Below are 22,252 nucleotides of genomic sequence, written 5' to 3'. Positions count from 1 at the left end.
CGTAAAATCTGCTTGGTCTTTCATTAGCCTCCTGAAATGTGCTCATAAATTTCATCCAGTTTTCGGGTTTTCTAGAGCATAATTCCATTCCCTTCAGAAGTGTTTCCCTAGCATCTTTTAATCTTTGGAAATCCCTGTCATTATTATAATTCCACTCTGGATCCTTTAGAGGCCACTCCTCATTGGCCTTACCCTTCGCAACAAGGGCATTTCCTGCTGAGATAATATCTGTAATCTCAGTTGGGGACAGTAAAGTTTCCATAAGGCAAGTAACATCAGCCCAAGTGGGTTGATATATATTAAATATAGTCCTTAACTGTGAAACTACACCATTTGGATGTTTCTCAAAACTAGGGAAGATTGTTTTCCATGAGCTCAAGTCAGTTGCTGTAAAGGGGTGATATTTTCTAACCTGAAGTGACACTCCCTTTTTATTAAGTTCTATATCTTCCTGCAAGGGAAGTAGTTTCAGCTGATTTGATTCTAAAGACTGGCCAATATCTGTTTCTGTAACTGGGTTACCTCCAGTAGGGGGAGCTATCTTAGCGTCTCCCTCGCCACGTGGTGAGACTGGGTTACCTTCAGCAGAGGGAGCCATCTTAGTGTCTCCCTCGCCATGTGGTCTACCTTTAATCTCTTTCCACATTACAACCATGATAATACCCATAATGAGAGTTATAGTCATGTGAACTATCGTGAGTATGGTATTACAATTTATTTCAACTGCAGACATAAAATTCCTACTAATATTAAACACATTTTCAGTGGAGACAGTTACATTCATACCATTCTACCAAAAAGATTTTGCTGTGTGAGTGAGGAGGAGACCGATAACACAATGAAGGAATACCGAGTAAACTAGATGTCTAAGTTTGGACAGTATGGTACCCCAACACGCTCCAATGCAAAAAAAATGAAAAAACCAAAGGGAAAATGACATATTCAATCATATTTTAAACTGGACTGGCTTTTTTTTTTAAACAAGGCTTTTAGAGGCTTAAAGTCTTTAAGGGAGATTAGACAAAGGGAAAGTCCATGGGGGGGGGTATTTGGAAAATCCACCGAATTAGCTGGCTTGTGGCCAAACTAGGGAGGGTGGGAGGGTCCTTAAGGTCCCTTTGTGGGTATCAGATTAGTTAATATGACAGAAAAGGAAAATAACAAATGGTGGAAGAGATGTTGGAAAATGTGGAAACTAATGCACTGTTGGTGAAGTTGTAAACTGATCCAACCATTCTGGAGAACAATTTGGAAATATGCCCAAAGGATGATAAAACTGTGCATACCTTTTAACCCAGCAATACCACCAATAGATCTATCCCTCAAAGAAATCAAAGAAAAAGGACTGTGATATACAACAATATGTAAAGCAGTTCTTTTTGTGGTGGCAAAGGATTGGAAACTGAGGGGATGACCATCCATAGGGGAACAAGTTGTGGTGTATTATAGTGATGGAATACAATCATAAAAAATGATGAACAATATGGTTTCAGAAAAAGCTTGTGAGACATGTGAAGTGAGCAGAATCAGGAGAACACTGCACAGAGTAACAACAATATGGTACTACAATCAATTGTAAACAACTTAGCTATACTGAGCAATCCAATGATCCAAGATAATTCTTAAGGACTTATGATGAAAAATAATATTACCTCGAAAGAATGAACTGAAAGAGACTGAATGAAGATCAAAACACAATTTCTTTTAATATTTTTTGGTCTTATGTTTTCTTTTGCAACATAACTAATATTGGAATATGTTTTATATGACTTCATATGTATAATCTATATAAAATTCCTTGCCTTCCCAAGGGGGTGGGGATGTTAAAAATATCACAAATGTGAAATAATAGCAAAAAACAACCTTTTAACATAATACACACAATGAACTAAGGTGTCTGGTAGATGTTTGAGACATATTCTTGTGTGCATTTTGTGTGTTTTATGTAGCTTTTTGTATTGGTGCAGTTTTCCATGATTACCTATTGTTTCTCACAGATAAAACTGTGCATAAGTAATTTTCCTTATGCTCAAATTGTTTCCTAATATATTAATTACCTTGCAACAAATAATACTTTTTTTGCAGGGCAATGAGGGTTTAGTGACTTGCTCAGGGTCACACAGCTAGTAATTGTCAAGCGTCTGAACCTGGATTTGAACTCAGGTCCTCCAGAATCCAGGGCCAATGCTTTATCCAATGTGACACTTAGCTGCCCCCAAATAATACATTTTCAAAACAAGCATTCTAATAGTACTGTATAAAATGTGTCAATTCTTTTAGACTCTTAGGGAAAATATATATTTTGGGAAATTTCTAAGGCCAGACAATAGGAAGCATATATCATTCAAAGTTAAAATCAGCCCCTTGATACTTGAAAATTCCAGAGTAGTAAAATGTCAAACTTAAAACTCTTTCTACAAATCTGTAGGTCAAGGCAGGAAGATCCTCATCTAAAATAATATGTAGATAAAACAAATGTAGATTTGAAAGAGACCTTAGACATTATCTAGAAAACACTTTTATTTTATTGAGGAGGAAACTAAGGCATGTATAAATAAATTATCTTGCTCAAATTCACATAGGCATTAAGTCACAGAATTAGAATTTGAACTCAGGTTATCTGATTCCAAAATCAAGTCTCTTTCCCCTTCCATTTCCATAAGTCATATTTCTGTTTCCCTCTAAAATTTGCAAATTAAGGGTTTTTTTCCACAATGTAATGAAGGCTTGTTCTTTTATATGGAAAAAAGGAATTATATTTCTTTCCTTTTTTGCATATTAAAGAAGTAATAACAGTCTCAGAGTCACTGATTATTTCTCAAAGATCAGTGATCACTACACCATGCTACCTCTCTGTGTTGTACAGGTCTCAATAGGAAGAATTTCTGCTCTCAGAAGTATGAAAAAAAAGAATATATCATCTTAGGAAAAGAAAGTCATAGATGCCAGGTAGTGGTTGCCTAACTAATGAGGGACAAAATGTGATGATTACTCCTGATATTTATTCAAGTAGGAGATTTGGCCATCAGTCAAACCCACAACCTAGTTTCCAGTTGCTGTGCCAAAATTCCAACCCAGAATGTGCAAATATGTGATGTGTACATCACTGAAATGAGTGGTTTTTACAAATGAGGGCTATATAAGATATCTATCTTCTTTTGTCACATCCTCCCTACCCTCTACCCTATTTTTCTCCCATTAGATGTGATTCTGGAGATATCTTTTGTAGTATCAGATAATGGAACAAACCTCAAAATTAGAGTCAGAATTTGGTTCACATTCCTGTTATGCCATCTCTCTGATGCTCCATTTAAATTGAAACTATCATAATTGAATGACCTTCAAAGTGGTAATGGCAGATAAATATTAGCTATGACTTCATTTCTTGGTTTACATTAAATTTTTATGTTCAGTTTTTTGTTAAATAGTAAATAAATAGTAATTCCTTTACCTGCAAAGGGGAAGGCAAAATTTTGTTGCTGTTGTTGTTTTTGTTGTTGTTGTTATCATTTGTTTTGGTTTCCTTTCTGATCCAATGGAAGATACTCAGTAACACTTCACTTTCTGATACAGCAAAGATCATGACTTAGGCAATATCGACAGTTTGCTAAATTTATTTGATGAAAAGTTCCTTCTCTGGCAATTATTAAGTGGTCCATGGTTTAACCCGACTTCCCACAGGATGATTTTCAGACTTCAATACCATTGAATAATGCTTTTCAACATCATTTTAATTAGCTTTCATTGGCTATCATTCTATTTTTGCAGAGAATTTTGCCATCATATGTGAACTCATGTATAAATTTTATTGCTTTTCTATAATTTGGCTTGCCCCTAAGTTTTTCCTTGGATCTGTAGCTAAGAATAATTCAGGAGAAACATGTATCCCACTTCTGATAATTACTAGCTATGTCACTATTGCTGAGGCAATATTATAATATTAGGTAATAAATCATACATGAGTTGCGATCTGTGTCAGTGAAGAGATTTACCACACCACCAAAAGCAAAAATTCTTCCTGTATTATTGAATGAATCTTTTGAACCTGTAATTCAAAATTATGATAATTGAAACTGATGCTTTGAAGACTTTGCAAAACATGTTTCTTTTACTTGGTTATTTACTTATCTTATGTTTTTTGTTGCATAGCAGAAAGAAGCAAGAATATCAGACTTGAAATTTTGATAAACATTTTGTTCTTTTCAAATATTGTAGTCCATATTAAAAAAGGAATTTTTTTTTGAAAATTTTACCCATAACACTGGAAGACTTAATTATTTTCCAAGTGTAACATGGGCAGCTAAATGGTACAGTCAGGAAGATTTGTCTTTTTTTAATTCAAATTTGGCCTCAGACACTTACTAGCTATGTTATTTGGGCAAGTCACTTAACCCAGTTTGCCTCAGTTTACTCATGTGTACAATGATCTGGAGAAGGAAATGGAAAATCACTACAGAATCTTTGCTAAGAAAACTCCAAATGGGGTCATGAAGAGATCCAAATGACTGAAAATGAGTGGACAACAACAAACAGTGTAATATACTCAGTGTGTTGGATTTGATTCGAAGTCTTTCTGACTCCAATGTTGACACTTTAGTCCCAGTGTCATGCTGGCTCTCTATCCTCTACAGCAAGCTGAGACTGGACCATACTCAGGACATTAAGTAGAGAGGTGACTAGTTGTTTCAAGTAGAATAGTAAAGAATGTGATTGAATCCCTAGATGAATTAAGAAAAAGGAAGAAATGTGTATCATTACCAAATGAATTATAATTATTCCTTTGCTAATAAAGTCCAGAAGGAAGTCATTTTTCTGTGGTTTTTATTAAACAAATTCTCTGGTAAGATATTTCCTGATTGCCTAATGCTTGAAAGACAATGAAAGACTCCAAGAAGAGAGCTTAAGAACAGTTCAAGGTCAAATATTCCTTGGGTTTCCTTGGAAAGGACCAGAAGAAGGAATGAAAATTATTGAGAAACCTTAAAACTAAACGTTGTCGATATTAATCCAGTACTGCAGTGCTGAGTCACAAGTCACTATTGCACTTAGCAAGCTATTCTTTCTGTAGCAAGAACTAATTCACATGTCATATGAATCCTTCAAGAATGTTTTGTCAATTGAAAATAAAGGTTCACACACATTGTGGTGCTGTTGAACATAAACAAACAGACTAGCAAGAAAACAATCACAGTTTCTGTACCAACATCTGTTGCAGAGAATGAAACAGGAAAAAATGTTTATCAAAAACATGATCAATTTCTTCAAACAACGTCAACATATGCCTCAATATTTGGTGATTTCACTGTGTAAGTAGGCTTGAGGGAGAATGATGAAAAATATGTTGAAACTTGGAAGTTATCATTAAGAAATTAAATAATCCAAAGGTCTGTATGTTTACTAAGAAGCCTTAATATCATGGGCATATTCTTCAAGAAGATAAAGAGAAGGAAATGACTGTGAGCAGTATGTAATGTCATTACAAAAAAAAAAAAAAGAAAAGAAAAAGAAAGGGACTCTGGTCTCCAAAGACAGATATAGATATAGATATATAAAAATACATATTTATGAATTAGGTATGTATGTGCAGTCAGATAATTAACTCATTATTGCAAGAGTCAAAATAAATCTGTGGAGGTCAGGACAGAGTTTAGAGCTGGATAAATACTTCTTTTTTGTTGTTTTTTCTGTTTTGTTTTGTTTGTTTGTTTGTTTTTTCTTAAAGTATCTGCTTAGAGACAATAATAAATCCATGGAAGCTGATGAAGTCAGCAATGAGAGAATATAAAGAGTAAAGAGATGAGGGCCTGGGGAAGTCTTGAAAGACACCCTAAGTGGGTATAACCCAGATGAAGTTTCAGAACAGGAAAGTGAGAAAGAATTATCCTTCAGACAGGTAGAATAAAGGATAAATAATAATAGGGGGCAGCTACGTAGTACAGTGGATAGAGCACTGGCCCTGGATTCAGGAGGACCTGAGTTCAAATCCGACCTCAGACACTTGACAATTACTAGCTGTGTGACCTTGGGCAAGTCACTTAACCCACATCACCCTGCAAAAACAAACAAAACAAAACAACAAAATAATAATAATAATAATAGCAAACATGTATATAACATTTTAAGTTTTTCAAGGTGCTTTGCAAATGTCATTTAATTTGCTTTTCGTAACAACCCTACAAGGTAGGTGCTTTCACTATTAACATTTTCCAGAAAGAAACTGAAACTGAGAGACATTAAATAACATTCCCAGAATAACATAGCAAATACAAAAGTGAGAAAGAATTCAGGTCCAGATGTTCCTGACTCTAAATCTTTTTGTGATTATCACAACTTTAAGTCAACCTATTTCAATAAGCTGTCAACTCTAGAATACAGGAAATAGATAATGGTGAGGATATTAACTATGGATTTAATCATTTCTTTCAAATGTTTACCCTGTGAAAAATAGTTGCTAAAATTCAGAATGGCTCAGGAACTGACTCAAGCAATATAACTTTAATGCCATTGTGTACTGGAGTAAGGAATACCTGAGTTCAAGTCCAGTCTCAGACACACAATAGCTGTGTGGCCCTGGGCAAGTCACTCAATGTCTGTTTGCTTCAGTTGCACCTGGCATATAAGTTTTTTGTTTGTTTGTTTGTTTTTCAGGGCAATGAGTGTTTAGTGACTTGCCCAGGGTCACACAGGTAGTAAGTGTCAAGTGTCTGAGGACGGATTTGAAGTCACGTCTTCCTGAATCCAGGGCCAGTGTTTTATCCTCTGTACCACCTAGCTGTCCCACATAATAAATTTTATATAAATATTAATTATTAATATTATTATAACATTGACTAGCAGAGATGGTAGCTAAGAAATAGACCATTTTAGATTCAAAACTTCTTAAACAACATTAGGAAAGAAAACAATGGGAAGATTATATATTCAAAGAAGGCCCTAAACTTCCTATGGCTTCCTTCATCCCTGCAGATATGGGTATAGAACAGTGAGAAAGTGAGTGAGTAGATATGTCAAGAACAGCCTAGGTCTTACACTATCTGCAAACATTAATTTATTAGAAAGATAAAAATAGACATAAAATGGAAAAAAATTGCCAATATTGTCATCAAAGTATTTTGTCATGATTGTCTTCTCATTCACCTCATTCATGATTTTCAACTTCCCTTTTATGTTATCTTCCCCTATCAGAATGTAATCTCTCTGAAGGCAGGGGCTGTTTTTCTTCTTGCTTGGATTTATATTCTCAGCACTCAGCTCTCTGCCTGATACAATGTAAGTGCTTGCTAAATGCTTGTTAACTAAATGAATTGCTATAGTCATCTATTCTCATTGGCAGAGAAGAGTGGGATCATCACCCACCTCAATAACCAAATGTGGTATGTAAAGAAGTGGAAATGACATTTAAGAAGATGGAATTGAGAAGAGAATTTGGCCCTGATGTATGGAAGAAATCTGTGCTAGCAGAAATATAATTTCAAAGGAACTTGGGAATTAAGCTATCTCAAATAAGAGAAGATTCTAAAGGACAGAAAATAGCACAGGTTGCTTTTGCCAAAAGAAAAAAATAAGGCAAGTGATATGATTCCTTTCTAATCTTTATAAAATCATAACAAGAATGGTCTATGCAGACATTTAGGGTGTCCTGATGAGGACATGAGAAATGAAGATGTCAACTTTCACAGGTGGTTTTCACAGGTGGCCCAGCAGATAGAGCACTGAGCCTGGAGTTAGGAAATACAGAGCTCAAATCCAGTCTCAGACACTGACTAGCTGTGTGAACCTGGGCAACTCACTTAACCTCTGCCTGCCTCAGTTTCTTTATCTATAAAATGGAGATAATAATAGTACTTACCTCCCAGAGTTGTTTTGAAGATCAAATGAGATAACAATTTTAAAGCACTTAGTACATTCCCTGACACATAATAGGTACTATATCACACCAATTACTAACAGATAGCTATCTATACTTTTTTCCTTCCTTCCTTTCTTTCTTCCTTCCTCTCTCACTCCCTCTCTCCTTGCTTTATTTCTTCTTTCCTTTTTTCCCTTTCTTTTTTTCCCCCAGGAACACAACAAAATGAGTAGTTATAACATATGATATCTATGTCTTTCATTGCTTGATATTTTGACATCTTTACATTCATCAAAAAAGGGCACCTCAAAAATTCTCTTTATACAAAAGAGCTGTCATACATATATTAAAATAATTTAGAATTTTTGAGCATTAATATTTTTCAGATCATACAATGGAAATAAATTTTATCCATGCATGACTGGCTAAGCAATGTCAAATGAACACTACAAGGAGTAATAAGCACACCTAAGATATTTGCCAGCATCATGGGGAATATCATGAAGGGGTTCAAAAGTATATAATCTATCAATGATAAAGTTCTGCAAATGTTCTTAGTTAGCAGGTGCCAGGCTTCTATTTGCATTGATTAAACCCTGTAAAGCTGCAAAGTTTTTACAGTGAAATGGGTAATTATTTGAAATAGATTCACTTAACAATCTAGAGGGAAAACAAAGAAAGGAAAATATATTGCCCAAAATAATGACAAGCAACTGAACTATTGGACGAGAATAAAAGTCTTTTTCTTGGACAAGCATTACATATCAGTAATATACTGAGCCCAGCACTAAATAAAAGGTAGAGATTGTGCTGGATAACTTTTCAGAAAGTACATAATGTTTTCAATAGTCCTAAGCTGCTGGCTACTGCAAAATCCTATCTCTCTCACACCACCATTTTCCCCATGATGCTATATGGCTATGAATTTTGGAATACCAACATTTCAGAAGAATACAAATTACAGGTGGGCCAAAGGGCAATGGAAAGATGCACAATGGACAAAAACCAGCAAACAAATATCACCCATGATAATTTGTGGGTAATGATTTATGTAAAGTGAAACAAAGGCATATGATCTGTAATGGAAGTAAACTACACATAAAGTGAGAAAGAATCAAAAAATTCAAATGCCTATGCCTTTTTACCTTAGGATTCTAGTAGGTCATAATTCCAAGGAGGTCATTGAAAAAAGAATGAATCTATATATGGAAAAATATTTAAATAAGCAATTTTGTGGTAGTGAAGAACTGGAAATAAAGAAGATACACATCAGTGGCAAATCAATTGGCAAATGGGTAAACAACTTAGTGCATAAAGGTAATGGAATATTATTGTGTGTCAAGAAACAATGATCTTTTTTAATAAATATTTTATTATTTTCCAGTTACATTTAGAGATAGTTTTCAACATTTGTTTTATAAGATTTCTATTTTCAATTTTTTCTCCCTCTCCTCCCTCCCCTCTCCCTAAGACAGCAAGTAATCTGATATAGGTTATATATGTACAATAACATTAAATCTATTTCTGCATTAGTCATGTTATGAGAGAAGAATCAGAGCAAAAAGGAAAAACCTCAAAAAAAAGCCAACTACAACAAAAAACAGTAGAAATAGTATGGTTCGATCTGCATCTAGATTCCACAGTTCTTTTTTTTTTTCTGGATTTGGAAAGCATTTTCCATCATGAGTCCTTTGGAACTATCTTGGACCATTGAATTGCTGAGAAGAATCAAGTCTATCACAGTTGATCCACACATAATGTTGTTGATACTTTGTACAATCTTCTCCTGGTTCTGGTCATCTTACTCATCACTAGTTCATGCAAGTCCTTCCAGTAAGAAACAACAATCTTGATGAGTACAGAGATGTATACAAAAGTTAAAATAAATCAATACAAAATGGAGTGAGTCAAGCCAGAAAAAATATACATACACAATCACTACAACAATGAAAAAGAATAACCCCAAATTTAAAAATAACCAAAAGTTATAAAATCATTAAAACAAGCTTAGCCCCATGAAAAAGATATGAGGAAAAAAACCCCACATACTCCTTTGCAGAAGCATGTTAAACACTCTATACAATGCAGGTCTTTTAAAATATATTCATTCTTATTATGCTTTTTTTTATTTAAAGAAGTCTGTTATAAAAGATGACTTTCTGTAAAGGATGGAGGAAAGCAATTGAGGGGGAAATCTAGACAATGTAAAAATAAAAGATTACAATAAAATCTATTTCTAATAGTAAGTATGATGTCTTATTAAATTACCTCATGGAACTCTCCTGGATTAGAATGAAATTTTGTTTAGGACAGTAACTTCATTTTCTATATTTCACTCCCTTTGAGCAAACAATATATAGGCTTATAATATATAGACATCTTATATGACAGAGGACAGGTGATATTTACAGATTGTACATATGAAAGTGGAAGTATATAATTTAGTATTTATTTATTTTTTCATAGCTTTTTTGAGGGAGTGGTAGATAAATGTTTTGAAATTTTTATAGACCTTTGACATCAACTGCAAATTCAGATATTGTGTATAGCAATCCTTCAGCACTCAAAATTGCACCTCCTCTGTCCCAGATGTATTCTATATGTACTTATCTGCTTTTTTCCACATTTGTTCTTTTAGTGGCATTTCTACTTCCCCAATGTATATGTTGATGACTGTGATGTTAACATCCATATGTTGTTATTCCATTGCCCTTGATCATAAAAAAGGTTTATTATAGTAAAGATTGATAAATCTTTTCCATTTTTCTTTTGTGTGTAAGTATCTATATACAAATCATGGCCATTCTTGATGAGAGTATGAATAGGGAACTAAAAAGCTTTCAAAAATCATATTTAACAATGAATCTCATCTTTACCAATTTACATTTCAATGGAAAAATAAAATGAACATAAGGTCCTACTGTGGTTATTGTTTGTGGATATTGAAAAATCATTTCATTTGCTAGGAAAAAAGTGTACATTAAAAGCTCTTTTACAAGAAAGTATCTCCCATCCATATATCAAAGTCATTTAAGATTCCTTGTATATGGCAACAGAAATAAGCCTATTCAATGACCCTCTGATTATATTCAGCAGACAATGCAAAAAAAAAAAAAGAGTTAGAACTGAGGAAAGATGTTTCCTATTGTGAAGAAACTGATACAGTATAGAATCTCAACCAAAGATTTTTTCTCAGTGGATATGGCAAAGTCACTTAGATGCTTTTCTTTTTAGATAACACCCTGCTGGTTACTCCAAGCCTCAGAACACTACAGAAATCCTTTTAAAAGATTTGTAATTAGTTCAAAGTATTTGACCTGAACATATACATATGAAAGACTAATGACTAAGGGGATGAAGAATGTCTATTGTCTTGATTATAACATCCATTAGTGTGTGTAGACACATACACACATACTATATGCATGCATTTATGCTTTTGTATATACTTAAATATATGTATGTGTATATTATGTGAATGCATACGTATGTTTGTATATGACAGACAGTACTGATGGACAACAAATTGGATTAAGAGTTGAATAGAAGAAGAGTAGGTAGTTTGGCCTTCAGGTAACTGTGAAACTCCTTTAAAGACCTTAAATTCCTATGGAAACAAAGGCCCATCTTATTAATATCAACATTCTCTCATGTTGATTTATGGCAGCAAGGCATAGGGCTTAACTGTCTCCAAAGAATTATAAATTAATATAAGAGGAAAAGAGAAAAGCAAGTGGTGATTGGAAGCAGGTTGAAACACATAACCAATGAAGGATTTTAAAGAATAAAATATGTTGTCAAGGAAATGTTTAATAGAAAGAAATGATAGAAGGTCAGGTGGTGATGAGAGTCGGCCTGATCCAATGGCCAAAGACAAACTGCTCCACTGGGACCCTTACAATGTCAGGTGAAATTGGAGATCTCCCACAAGTTGGATGAATCCTTGTGGCAAACTTATATGAGGACATAAATAAGAATCAGACAGGATGAGCAGACAGGACATCAACCAATTCTGGAATTATATACAGGCTTGCACACCTGTAGTAGCTCATTAATCTTTGCAAAAATGGTGGTACATTTTTTCATTTTTTTCTTTAGGAGTTTCTTTACACAGTTTCAATTTTGTTTTTGTTCTTTTTCATTTATAATATTGTAGTCATTGTGATATTGCCTTCTGTGTTATACTTACTTCCCCTTGGATCAGTTTGTATGTCTTCCATGTTTTTCTGAATTATTCATACTCATAAGTTATTACGACAGGGTATTTTTCTGTTGTATTCATGCAGCAAATTTATTTAGCCATTCCATTATCAATAGACATCTGCATTGTTTCTAGTTCTTTCATACTACAAAAAGTGATCTTATAAATGTTTTGAAGTATATGGCGTCTTTTTATCTTTGACCTCTTTGGGTTATATATTCTGTGATCTCTGAGCCAGAGTATGAATATTTTAGACACTTTCTTGGTATAGTTCCAAATTTCTTAGTAAAATGGTTGGACCAATTCACAGATAAACCATGTCTTGGTTTCTCTATTATTGAATTCATCAATCCTTCCAACATGGAATATTGTCTTTTTTTTTTTTTGACATTTACCAATGTGTAGGTAGTAGTATGCAATTTTTATTACTACTTATTATTAGTGATTTTGAGCAATCTTTTTCTGTATCTGAAAATAATATACAATTCTTTTTAAGAACTTTTTGTTGATATCTTTCAAACCTGTATTAATTTGCAAATAGCACTTGGATTTAAATATTAGTATTACTTCAATGTATGTATTTGGCTATCAGACCCTTATCATAGATAGTTGATGCAAAGTTTTTTCCCCTAATTTACACCTTACTTACCCTTGTTGTATTTATTTCAAAGTGCAAATACTTTTTCCATTTCATGCAGTCAAATATACTTCTTTTATCTTCTGTGATCAATTCCCTTCTGTATTTAGGAACTCTCTACCTCACCATAGCTATGAAAAATAACAGATCTTGATCATCTCTAAATTTTTCATGCTATGACCTTCAATATTCATGGTATCTACCCATTTGAGTGTATTGCAGTATATACTATAATATTTGGGTATAGAATTAATTTCTGACAAACTACTCTGCAATTTAACTTTGCATTCTTACAGGAAAAAAACAATATTGCATTCCCTCAAAACTTCCCCCCTCTATAGATATAATCATATGGTTTAGAATTTATTTTATTTTACCCTAATTTTGAATTATTCTTGTGTCACTGGCAAAAATCTAATTTGATAATTGATATTTGAAGATTGAATGTTGTAATAATATTTATGTTAGGATTTTGTTTTTTAAAATTCTTAATATTTTTTAGTGATTCTGGCCTGTTGTGTTGTAGTCTGTCTGTATCCCTCCCCCTCCCTCCCTCCTTTTTTTAGGTATTTGGGCCCCATTTGCTATATAAATATGCCATTTTGGCAAGTTTAAATTATCAGGGCATTTTCCTTATATTAGACTTGAATTTCCTTCTTTCTAATCCATACCTGCTGAAAGAGTGTCTTCTATATCTATGATATTTTAGTCATCTAAATTCTAGATGAACATCTCCAGTGATGGGGAACCCACAATCTCAGAAGGTGCTCTGTTCTAAAGCAGCAGTAAATATTTGTGACATATTTCAAGAGATAATTTCTATTAGCAGGAAGAAAATAAATGAATATTTTTAAAGGGGGAATTTGGTGAAGGAGGGCTGCATCTAAGGATTTTTTTTTTGCATGTGTGTGGTGGTGGTGGTGGTGGTTTTGGTCCAAGGAATTGCTGATGTGGAAACTCCTTCCATGGAAACCAGTCAAATAGTTCTCTGTAACTAATATTCTTAAACAGTTTCATGGGGTAGTGTCAACTTACCACATGTTCATGGAGCCATTATGTTCCAGTCAAGAGGTAAGATCTGAACTTACCTGAATTCTGAGACTATCCATTATTACTTACTGTTTCTCAATAAATGGTTACTGGAATTGGTGGGCTTGGGGGTGGGGTGAGAGGAAAAATGAATAGGTCACCAGAGAATGAATGAAACAATGATGGATGAAGAAAGAACCTCTACTGATTATTCATTCATCTTTTCAAAAGGGATTCTATACTGAAATATTCACAGTGTATTACCTTATGCTGCACTGATTCTTTAGTATTTACAAGCTACACTATTTGAAATTGAGAGGGAAGACATTGTGTCTTTTTAAAAACACCATGGGATGCTATAAAATATGTCATCCTCAAGTTTCTTCATAGGACTCCTAATCAGAAAAATGTACAAGTCATATGTGGAAAACATCTATCACTACAAACTCAAACACACATGTTTAATTTAACCATTTTTTGATGAAGTGGGCAGGTGAAAGGGAATATAGCTTGTTATGCTGAAGACACAGCATTAAACAATATTATTTGTAATTAAGGAACACTTACTCATGTTGTCTATGCCAAATTGAGGGTAGCTTCACCAATAATAGCTCAATGTTTCCTTTCAAATTTGTGCCATATCTTAGGTACCTCAAGCTAATCAAACTCACATCACTCTTATAATATTTCATTTACGGGGGGGTGGGGGGATAGATGGCACAGTGGATAAAGCACTGGCCCTGGATTCAGGAGTTCCTCAGTTCAAATCCGGCCTCAGACACTTTACACTTACTAGCTGTGTGACGCTGGGCAAGTCACTTAACCCCCATTGCCCTGCAAAAACAAAAACAAACAAACAAACAAAACCCAAAAATATTACATTTACATGTAATCACAAAAAGACCCAATTCAATCTCTTGAGAAATGGAATTTACAATATCATTAAAGTGGTACAGATAGCTACAAACTAAGCAAAGCCACTCTTTTTCAAGAAAGTTTTAGTAACTAGACTGGGTTACTGGATGAAGTCCAATTCAAATAAGCATCACCTTCTTATTTTGCTTTTATGCTTTAAGAGATGTGTACGATTACAGTATTTTTTTTAATTCAGTGATATCTGCATTAGATTGTAAGCTCCTTGAAAGCAGGGCTTTTGTCTTATGAACCTTTACATATTTATGGAGAGTACGTAATTAATATCTGCAGTGAAACTCTTGCTTCCCCAGACACATTTTGGAAGGCTTTTCATTTGTCTGACTCTTTGTCCTCCTCAGATATAACATCAATGGATTCTGATGCACCTGCAAAGGGTGTCTATAACCAGGTAGGTTTTACTACCATTTCCTTCCTACTCTATCAATCTCTGGAAATATTACATTACCTGTTATAATAATTAACTCATCTTAATTATAGAGAATATAATGGCCCCTCAAGTGCAAAGCATTCCATCTTCTGCAGTTCTTTCCTCTGATGCTTTGGGGGTAAGGGTCTTATATTGAACACAATGCTAAGAGCACAATCAAACTTACTACATTGGCAAATGCATAGCATTTAGTGACAGTTTTTACTTTCTGCCTTAATAGTAGATAGCTTTTATATAATAACTTAAGGCCACAAATATATTTACAAATATTATCATCATAACCAGCTTGCAAGATTGATGCTATCATTATCCCCATTTACACATGATTAAATTGAGGCAGATAAAGGTTAATGACTTACGTAGGGTCACATAGCTAGTGTGGGCTCAAGATTTGTGCTCAGGTCTTTCTGACTCCAGTTCCAGTTCTCTGTACACTGAGATAATTACCTGTCTTAATCTAAATTTATATTTTCTTTAGATAATACCTGGTCTCTTTATGGTCAAGGTAAAAATTGAAATTACACAAACACTTGGATAAAAAAGTCAAGTCAATAAACATTAATTAAGCTCCTACTATGTTCCAGGCACTGCATTAAGTGTTGGGAGTACAAAGAAAGGCCACAGACAATCCTTGCTCTCAAGGAACTTACAGTCTAATGGAAATCTAAAGAAGCTGGCAGAGTATGTTACAGTAGCTGTTAATAGAAAGGAAGAAGAGGGGAAATTGAGAGAGGAGTAAGTTTTTTCCTTGAACTTGCCTCAGTACTTAAAGAGATGGGTACAACTGATATCAGCCAGAGTTTTCTGCTCTAAGAGTTACAAAGGGCCAGTGGCCCTATTTGATTGGTCTCCCTTATTCACCACAGCTCAATTCTACATTTGATTTTTCTTTCTCTACATTGTCCCTATACCATTATTTCGTTTTCACTCAATTCTTGAAGCTCCTTCTCATTCCTTTCTACTATCAGACAGCAGACTTTGAGTTCCGCACTGGTCTGTTATTTTGACAAAACTCACAGGGCATAAATACCTCCTCTTACCAAAGACCAACATGTTTTCTGAATAGGACCACATTCAAAGATATCTAAATTAATCAAGGATTTTTCTCCTATGGTATAAAACCTTTGATTAATTGATTCAGTGGAAATATTTGTATTGTTCGGTAGGAGTGGAAAGACCTATATGTTCTGGGAACAACATTGTCTTTTGTTATATCACGATAGGAGCAGCTAGGTGGTTCAGAATGACCACTTGGCCTGGAGTCAGGAAGACTCCTCTCTGTGAGTTCAAATCCAGCTTCAGAGACTTACTAGCTGTGTTACCCTAGGCAAGTAACTTAGCTTTATTTGTCTCAATTTCCTCATCTGTAAAAATGATCTAGAGAAGTAAATGACAAACCACTCCTGTATCTTTGCCAAGAAAAATCCCAAATGGGGTCACAAAGAATTGTACATGACTGAAATGACTCAACAACGGCAATAAACAACGTGTCACGATAATTACAGTAAAGACTACATTATAATGGTATTCCTAATCCCCCTACATTCGCAACCTAAAGATCAGAAGATGAGAGTTTTATGATCTCATAGAAAACAGTCTTCTAGAGGTTTATTCACATAGTTAAGAAAACCCGTCTTTTTCCTTCTAGCATTCTCCTCTTCTTTTCATGCCTCCCAAGGGGGAGTGCTTCATTAATATCCTCATAATATCAGAAGAAAGCAGGGGAGGCTTTTAGGAAACTGGATGTTTAAGTGGACTCCCAGACTCCTGTGTAAGACTAGGAGGATATAGATGACATATATATATATATATATATATATATATATATATATATATATATATATATATATATATATATGACAGGCACACTTGGGTTGCCATCAACTTTGTTGGAGGGAATTCCCAAATTTAAGAATATCTTCTCTGCTCCCAACCCAGTTTTCCCTCAAATTTCCCTATTTTTGTTTATGATACCATCATTCTTCCAGTCACTCAAAGTTAAAACCTTAGAGCCATTCTTTTATTCTATTCTCCCTCACCCTCTTTATCCAGTCAGTTGACAAATATGATTTGTTCTACCTCCACAATATCTCTTGTATTTATCCATAGTATTTTCTTTTCCTCTACTCATAAGACTGGCAGCTTAGTTTGGATCCTCATCACCTCTTATAATTACTATATTCTCTAAATTGCTTTCCCTGCTTCTAGTTTCCCCTATGATGCAAGCCACCCTCCATGGAGCTATCAAACTGATAGTTCCAAAACTCAAATCTGTGTATGCCATGTGGGGAATCTCAGGATTTAGCTTTTGTCTCTAGAATAAATAAAAGCAAACAAACAACGCTGGCATTTAAAGACCTTTCCAATCTAACTCCAACATATACATCTAATCATGTTATACATTAGACCCAAGGGTATGGGAGCCAGTTTTTATTGTCCTTAGTTCTTACTAAAAGGCAAACGTCAGATTTTCAGTATGAGCATATACACCTCAGAAATCATCAAATTCTGTAAGTCAGAGCTTGAGGTAATGTTTAGTTGGCTGTCTAAACCTCAGAATGTAATGGAAAAAATATTAACAATGCAGTTTAAATTTAGAAGAGTGCCATGGGTACATTTCCCCCCAAGGGACCTGGTTGTTAAACATTTACCAGCACAATCCAATTACTTCCTTCCTAAATGGTACATCATCTCTCATCTCCATGCCTTTGCATAGAATGTTTCCCATGCTTGGAATACTCACCCCCATCACCTCCATTTAATATAATCCCTAGCTTCCTTTTAATCATAGCTCTCAGGTTACACCTTTCTGCAAGAGACCTTTCCAGTTCACCCCAATTGCTAATGCTCCTCCATTACTCTACCAGATTTTTGCTTTACATATGTCTTATACATACTTATCTGTATACATGTTATTTTTCCACAGCAGTAAGTAAACTCTTTAAAGGCAGAGACTTTTTGTTTTTGTATCCCCCAATACTTAACTGTGGTACTAGGGTATATAATAGTTACTCAATAAATTATTGTTGAATCAAAGTAAATAAAATGTTCCAAAAGTATAATGAACTATGCAAATATAAAGTTGTAAAAAGATGTGCATTTTACTTCATTCTTCTCCTTTTAATACTATGTAGGATCTCTGAATAGCAGAACTGAAATAGACTTCATAGGCAATCTGTTCCTGAGCAGGAATTGATTCTCCCCATCCCCACCAGCATCTCTGTCATCCAGTCATTACTTGAAGGCCTTGAGAACAAAAATCTATTGCCTTTCTAAGACACCCTAGTTCACTTTCAGGCATCTCTTCTTCTTCAGCAGCTTTTCCCCACTGTGAACATTAAATTAGTTTCATTCTAACTTCCAACCATTGTTCCTAGTTCTACCCTTTATGTTAAAAGAGGACAATTCTAAATCCCTATTCCAGGTATGAGCCCTTCAACTACTTGAAGACAAAAATCATGTTTGCCCTAAGTTTCCTCTTCTCAAGACTGAAGATTCCTTCAACTAATGATGATCTGACCTACACCCAATCCCTTCATACCTATCGCTTTGTTAGATTCAACCTATCATTCTATACTATTTTTTAAGGTCTGGATTCTTTCATGCAGTGTATTAGCTATTGCATTCAGCTTTTTGTCATCTGTGAATTAGGTCATCATGCCATCTTTGCCATTATTAAGTCATTGATTAAAAACGTTTTCATAGAGCAAAGGACAGAAGACACTGAGGCAGAAGAGCAACAAGTTAAAAGTTGGTGCTGGAAGTCTGATCAGCTAAAAAGAAAAAAAACGGAAGGGATGAGAAGTATCTGTAAGTTGGATTTTTACCTTCTCTTTGATTCTCTGATGACCCACTGTCATTTACTATATGGTCAGGCAGGGAAGGGCTCTCCTGTCTGTCCCTGGTGATAAACAGATTGGAAAATAATCATCCCAGAATAAATTTCTTTTTTAAATGTTTCTGTTTAGCATCAATTTACGATAACGACTGCCAAAAACAGTTAATTTTATTGCAGTAGCAAATGCTTTTTTAAAAAAATCTGCATGTACAATACTAGTTTGAGTCAAAGCTATGTTTCTACTCAAAGAGAATAGTCCATTTCCAACATCCCAAAGGCCCAGCTTGCAGTACTGTTTTTCCAAGTGCTCAATCCTCTCTGGTAGAGTTTTAGCCCAGCCATAAGGTAGTTTTGCATTTCTGATGTCTCACAGTAGTGCATAAGGAATCCAGGATATGCCTTGCCCTATTCCTGGCACATCTATTTGATACTAAAAGTTTGTTTTTTCTTTTTTGTTTTTTAATAAAGTGTACTTAAGGTTTTCTTATTTAAATGTATTCATGATAACTATTTGAGAGAGGGCTCAGAAAACTTTATCTTCTTTTCTTTTTCAGAGACTTGAGTCTTCCCCTTTAAAGGCCTATTGGAACATGACTTTGCATTTGATTTATTTATTCTTTTTTACCTAGTCAAGACTTTTCTTGTACTCTCTAGTGGTTGTTATGATATAGATTATCCCTTTCACTTCATACAGCTTCAGCCTAATAAATCTAAAAACAAATTTAGTGATAAGGTTATATTTTCTCACATAAAGATTCAGTATCATACCATTTCTATTACTTTTTTTAAAATTCAAAGACTAGGTCTCATGGATTGTATACTCACATGGCTGATCCCATTACTGATCAACAGGGGAGCTACTCTATTTTCTGCACAAGCTGGTTCGACCTTCCTTATGGAATGACATACCATATCCCACCCCTCCAGATGACTCACCATATTAATGCCAGACTTAGTAGAAATAACATATTGATTTAGCCCACTGCAGGTGAGAATTCCCCAGCTGAAGAGATCCTCAGCCTCCCCAGCAGCAAGGATTACAAGTGGGCATCATCATGCCAGACCCTATTTAATCATTCTCCAACTCTCTGAAGCTATTGATCTTTCCATTTGCTGCCCTTTTAAAGTTCTCCAAAACTAGTTCTTCTCATACCTTGCATAAATCACTCTTAAAGGGATGAGGGAGATGTTATATCCTTCTGTAATTCTGAGTAGGATTAGACTTTCGACTTCTGAGTCAATATCTCCAAGTTTACCAAAATACAATGTGATTAAACATGTATTAATCAACCAATTGAAAATTCTGTTGGTCTGAATCTTCATTTTTCACTCTGTTTTTACAGGAGGTCCTTTATCATTTTAATCAATCAATCAACAAACATTTATTAAGTACCTACTTAGTACTGTGCTAAGTAGTGAACATACAAAGACAAAGAATGAAATAATCTCTTGTTTTAAGGAGTTAAATTATATTGGATGAAACATGATATATGTATGTATATATATGTGTGTGTATACATATATATGTGTGTGTGTGTATGTGTATACACACACACACTGTATATGACAATTAAATCTGAGGTAGTTAAGATGGAAGGCACCAGTAGTCAGGAAAATCAGGAAAGGCTTACTGTAAAAAAGTGGTGCTTGAGATATATCTTGAAGCAATTGAAGGATTCAGTGAAACGGAAGTGAGAGAGTGTATTCCAGAAATGATGGGCAGCCAATACAAAGTCACTGAGACAGTAAATGAAGTGTTATATGAGAACAAAGAGAAAACCAATTTGACAAGACAGTAAAGAATGAGGAAGGTTAATAATGTAAAATGACACTGGTATGAGATCTTACTAATAATTCTAATATTAAGATAATAAATAATACTAGTTTCTAAAACATAAATATGACTTACATATGTATCTTGGCATTTTGCCTTAAAGATTATTTGGAAACAATTTACAATCACCATTCTACGTAGGGTGGAAGGGCTACAACTATGCACCCAGAGAATAAATTGTCACAGTTTTTCCTGATTACTTAGGACATGCTAATTTTGTCTGACTCTAGGCCACCACCTTCAGGATTAGTCAAACAATAAACAATTATAAAGCACCTGCTATGTGCCAGTATTGTGCTAAGCTCTGGGGATACAAAAGAAGCTAAAGACAAAGAGACAGTCCCTTCCCTCAAGGACCTCAAATGTAATAGGGGAGACAATAAGTAAACAAATAGAGATAGAGATAGAGATAGAGATGCATATATATATATATATATATATATATATATATATGATAAAAAAAGAAATAAAATAAGGAAGACACTAGAATTAAGAAGGTTAGGAAAGGCATCCTGTAAAAAATAGGATTTTAGTTGGGGCTTACAAGAAACCAGGGATGTCAGTATTTGGAGCTGAGGAGACAACATTCTAAGCATGGATTGACAGAGAAAATGCCTGGAGCTGAGAGAAGGGGCATCTTGTTTATGGAAATGTCAGGAGACCAGTGTCACTGGATTGAAATGTACACAATAAGTAATGAGGTATAAAAAGGTTGGAAAAGTAGGAGGTGGCTAGTTTACTAAGGGCTTTGAAAAAGAGAGGATTTTGCATTTGATCCTGGAGGTGATAAGACACCACTGGAGTTTGGTGTGTGTGTGTGTGTGTGTGTGTGTGTGTGTGTGTGTGTGTGTGTGTGTGTGTGTGTGTGTATGTGTCTATGGAGGGTGGGGTGGAGTGGTGTTTGCTGACATGATCAGACCTTACACTTAGGAAAATCACTTAAATGGCTTAATGGAGGATAGATCGGCAGATTGAAGTGAGGAGATTGCAGGCAGCTAGACCCACCAGACTTTCCAAGTATGAGATGATGAAGGACTGCACCAGAGTGGTGGCAGAATCAGAGGAGAGAAGAGGGTGTGATGTTGCAAAGGTGAAATTAATAGGCCATGGCAATAAATTGGATATAGAGATAAGACATAGTGAGGAGTCCAGGACAGCTAAGTTGAAAGTCTAAGGGACTAGAAGAATGGTTGTACCCTCAACAGTTAGGAGAAAAGAGATTATTTTGGGGAAAAGATAATGAGTTCAGTTTGGAGCATATTAAGTTTAAGATGTCTACTGGACATCCAGTTTGAAACATCTGAAAAGCCATTGGAGATACAAGATTGAAGGTTAACAGAGAGGTTCGAGCAGGATAGAGAGATTTGAGAATCATCAGTATAAAGATGACAGTTACATCCATGGAACCTGATGAGATCACCAAATGAAGATCTAGAGGGAGAAGAAAAGAGAATCTAGGACAGAACCCTATGGGATGAGAATCCACCAAAGAGGGTTGCCT

Source organism: Dromiciops gliroides, chromosome 2 (genome assembly GCF_019393635.1).
Source record: "Dromiciops gliroides isolate mDroGli1 chromosome 2, mDroGli1.pri, whole genome shotgun sequence".
NCBI classification, from domain to species: domain Eukaryota; kingdom Metazoa; phylum Chordata; class Mammalia; order Microbiotheria; family Microbiotheriidae; genus Dromiciops; species Dromiciops gliroides.
This window is presented reverse-complemented; position numbering follows the sequence as displayed.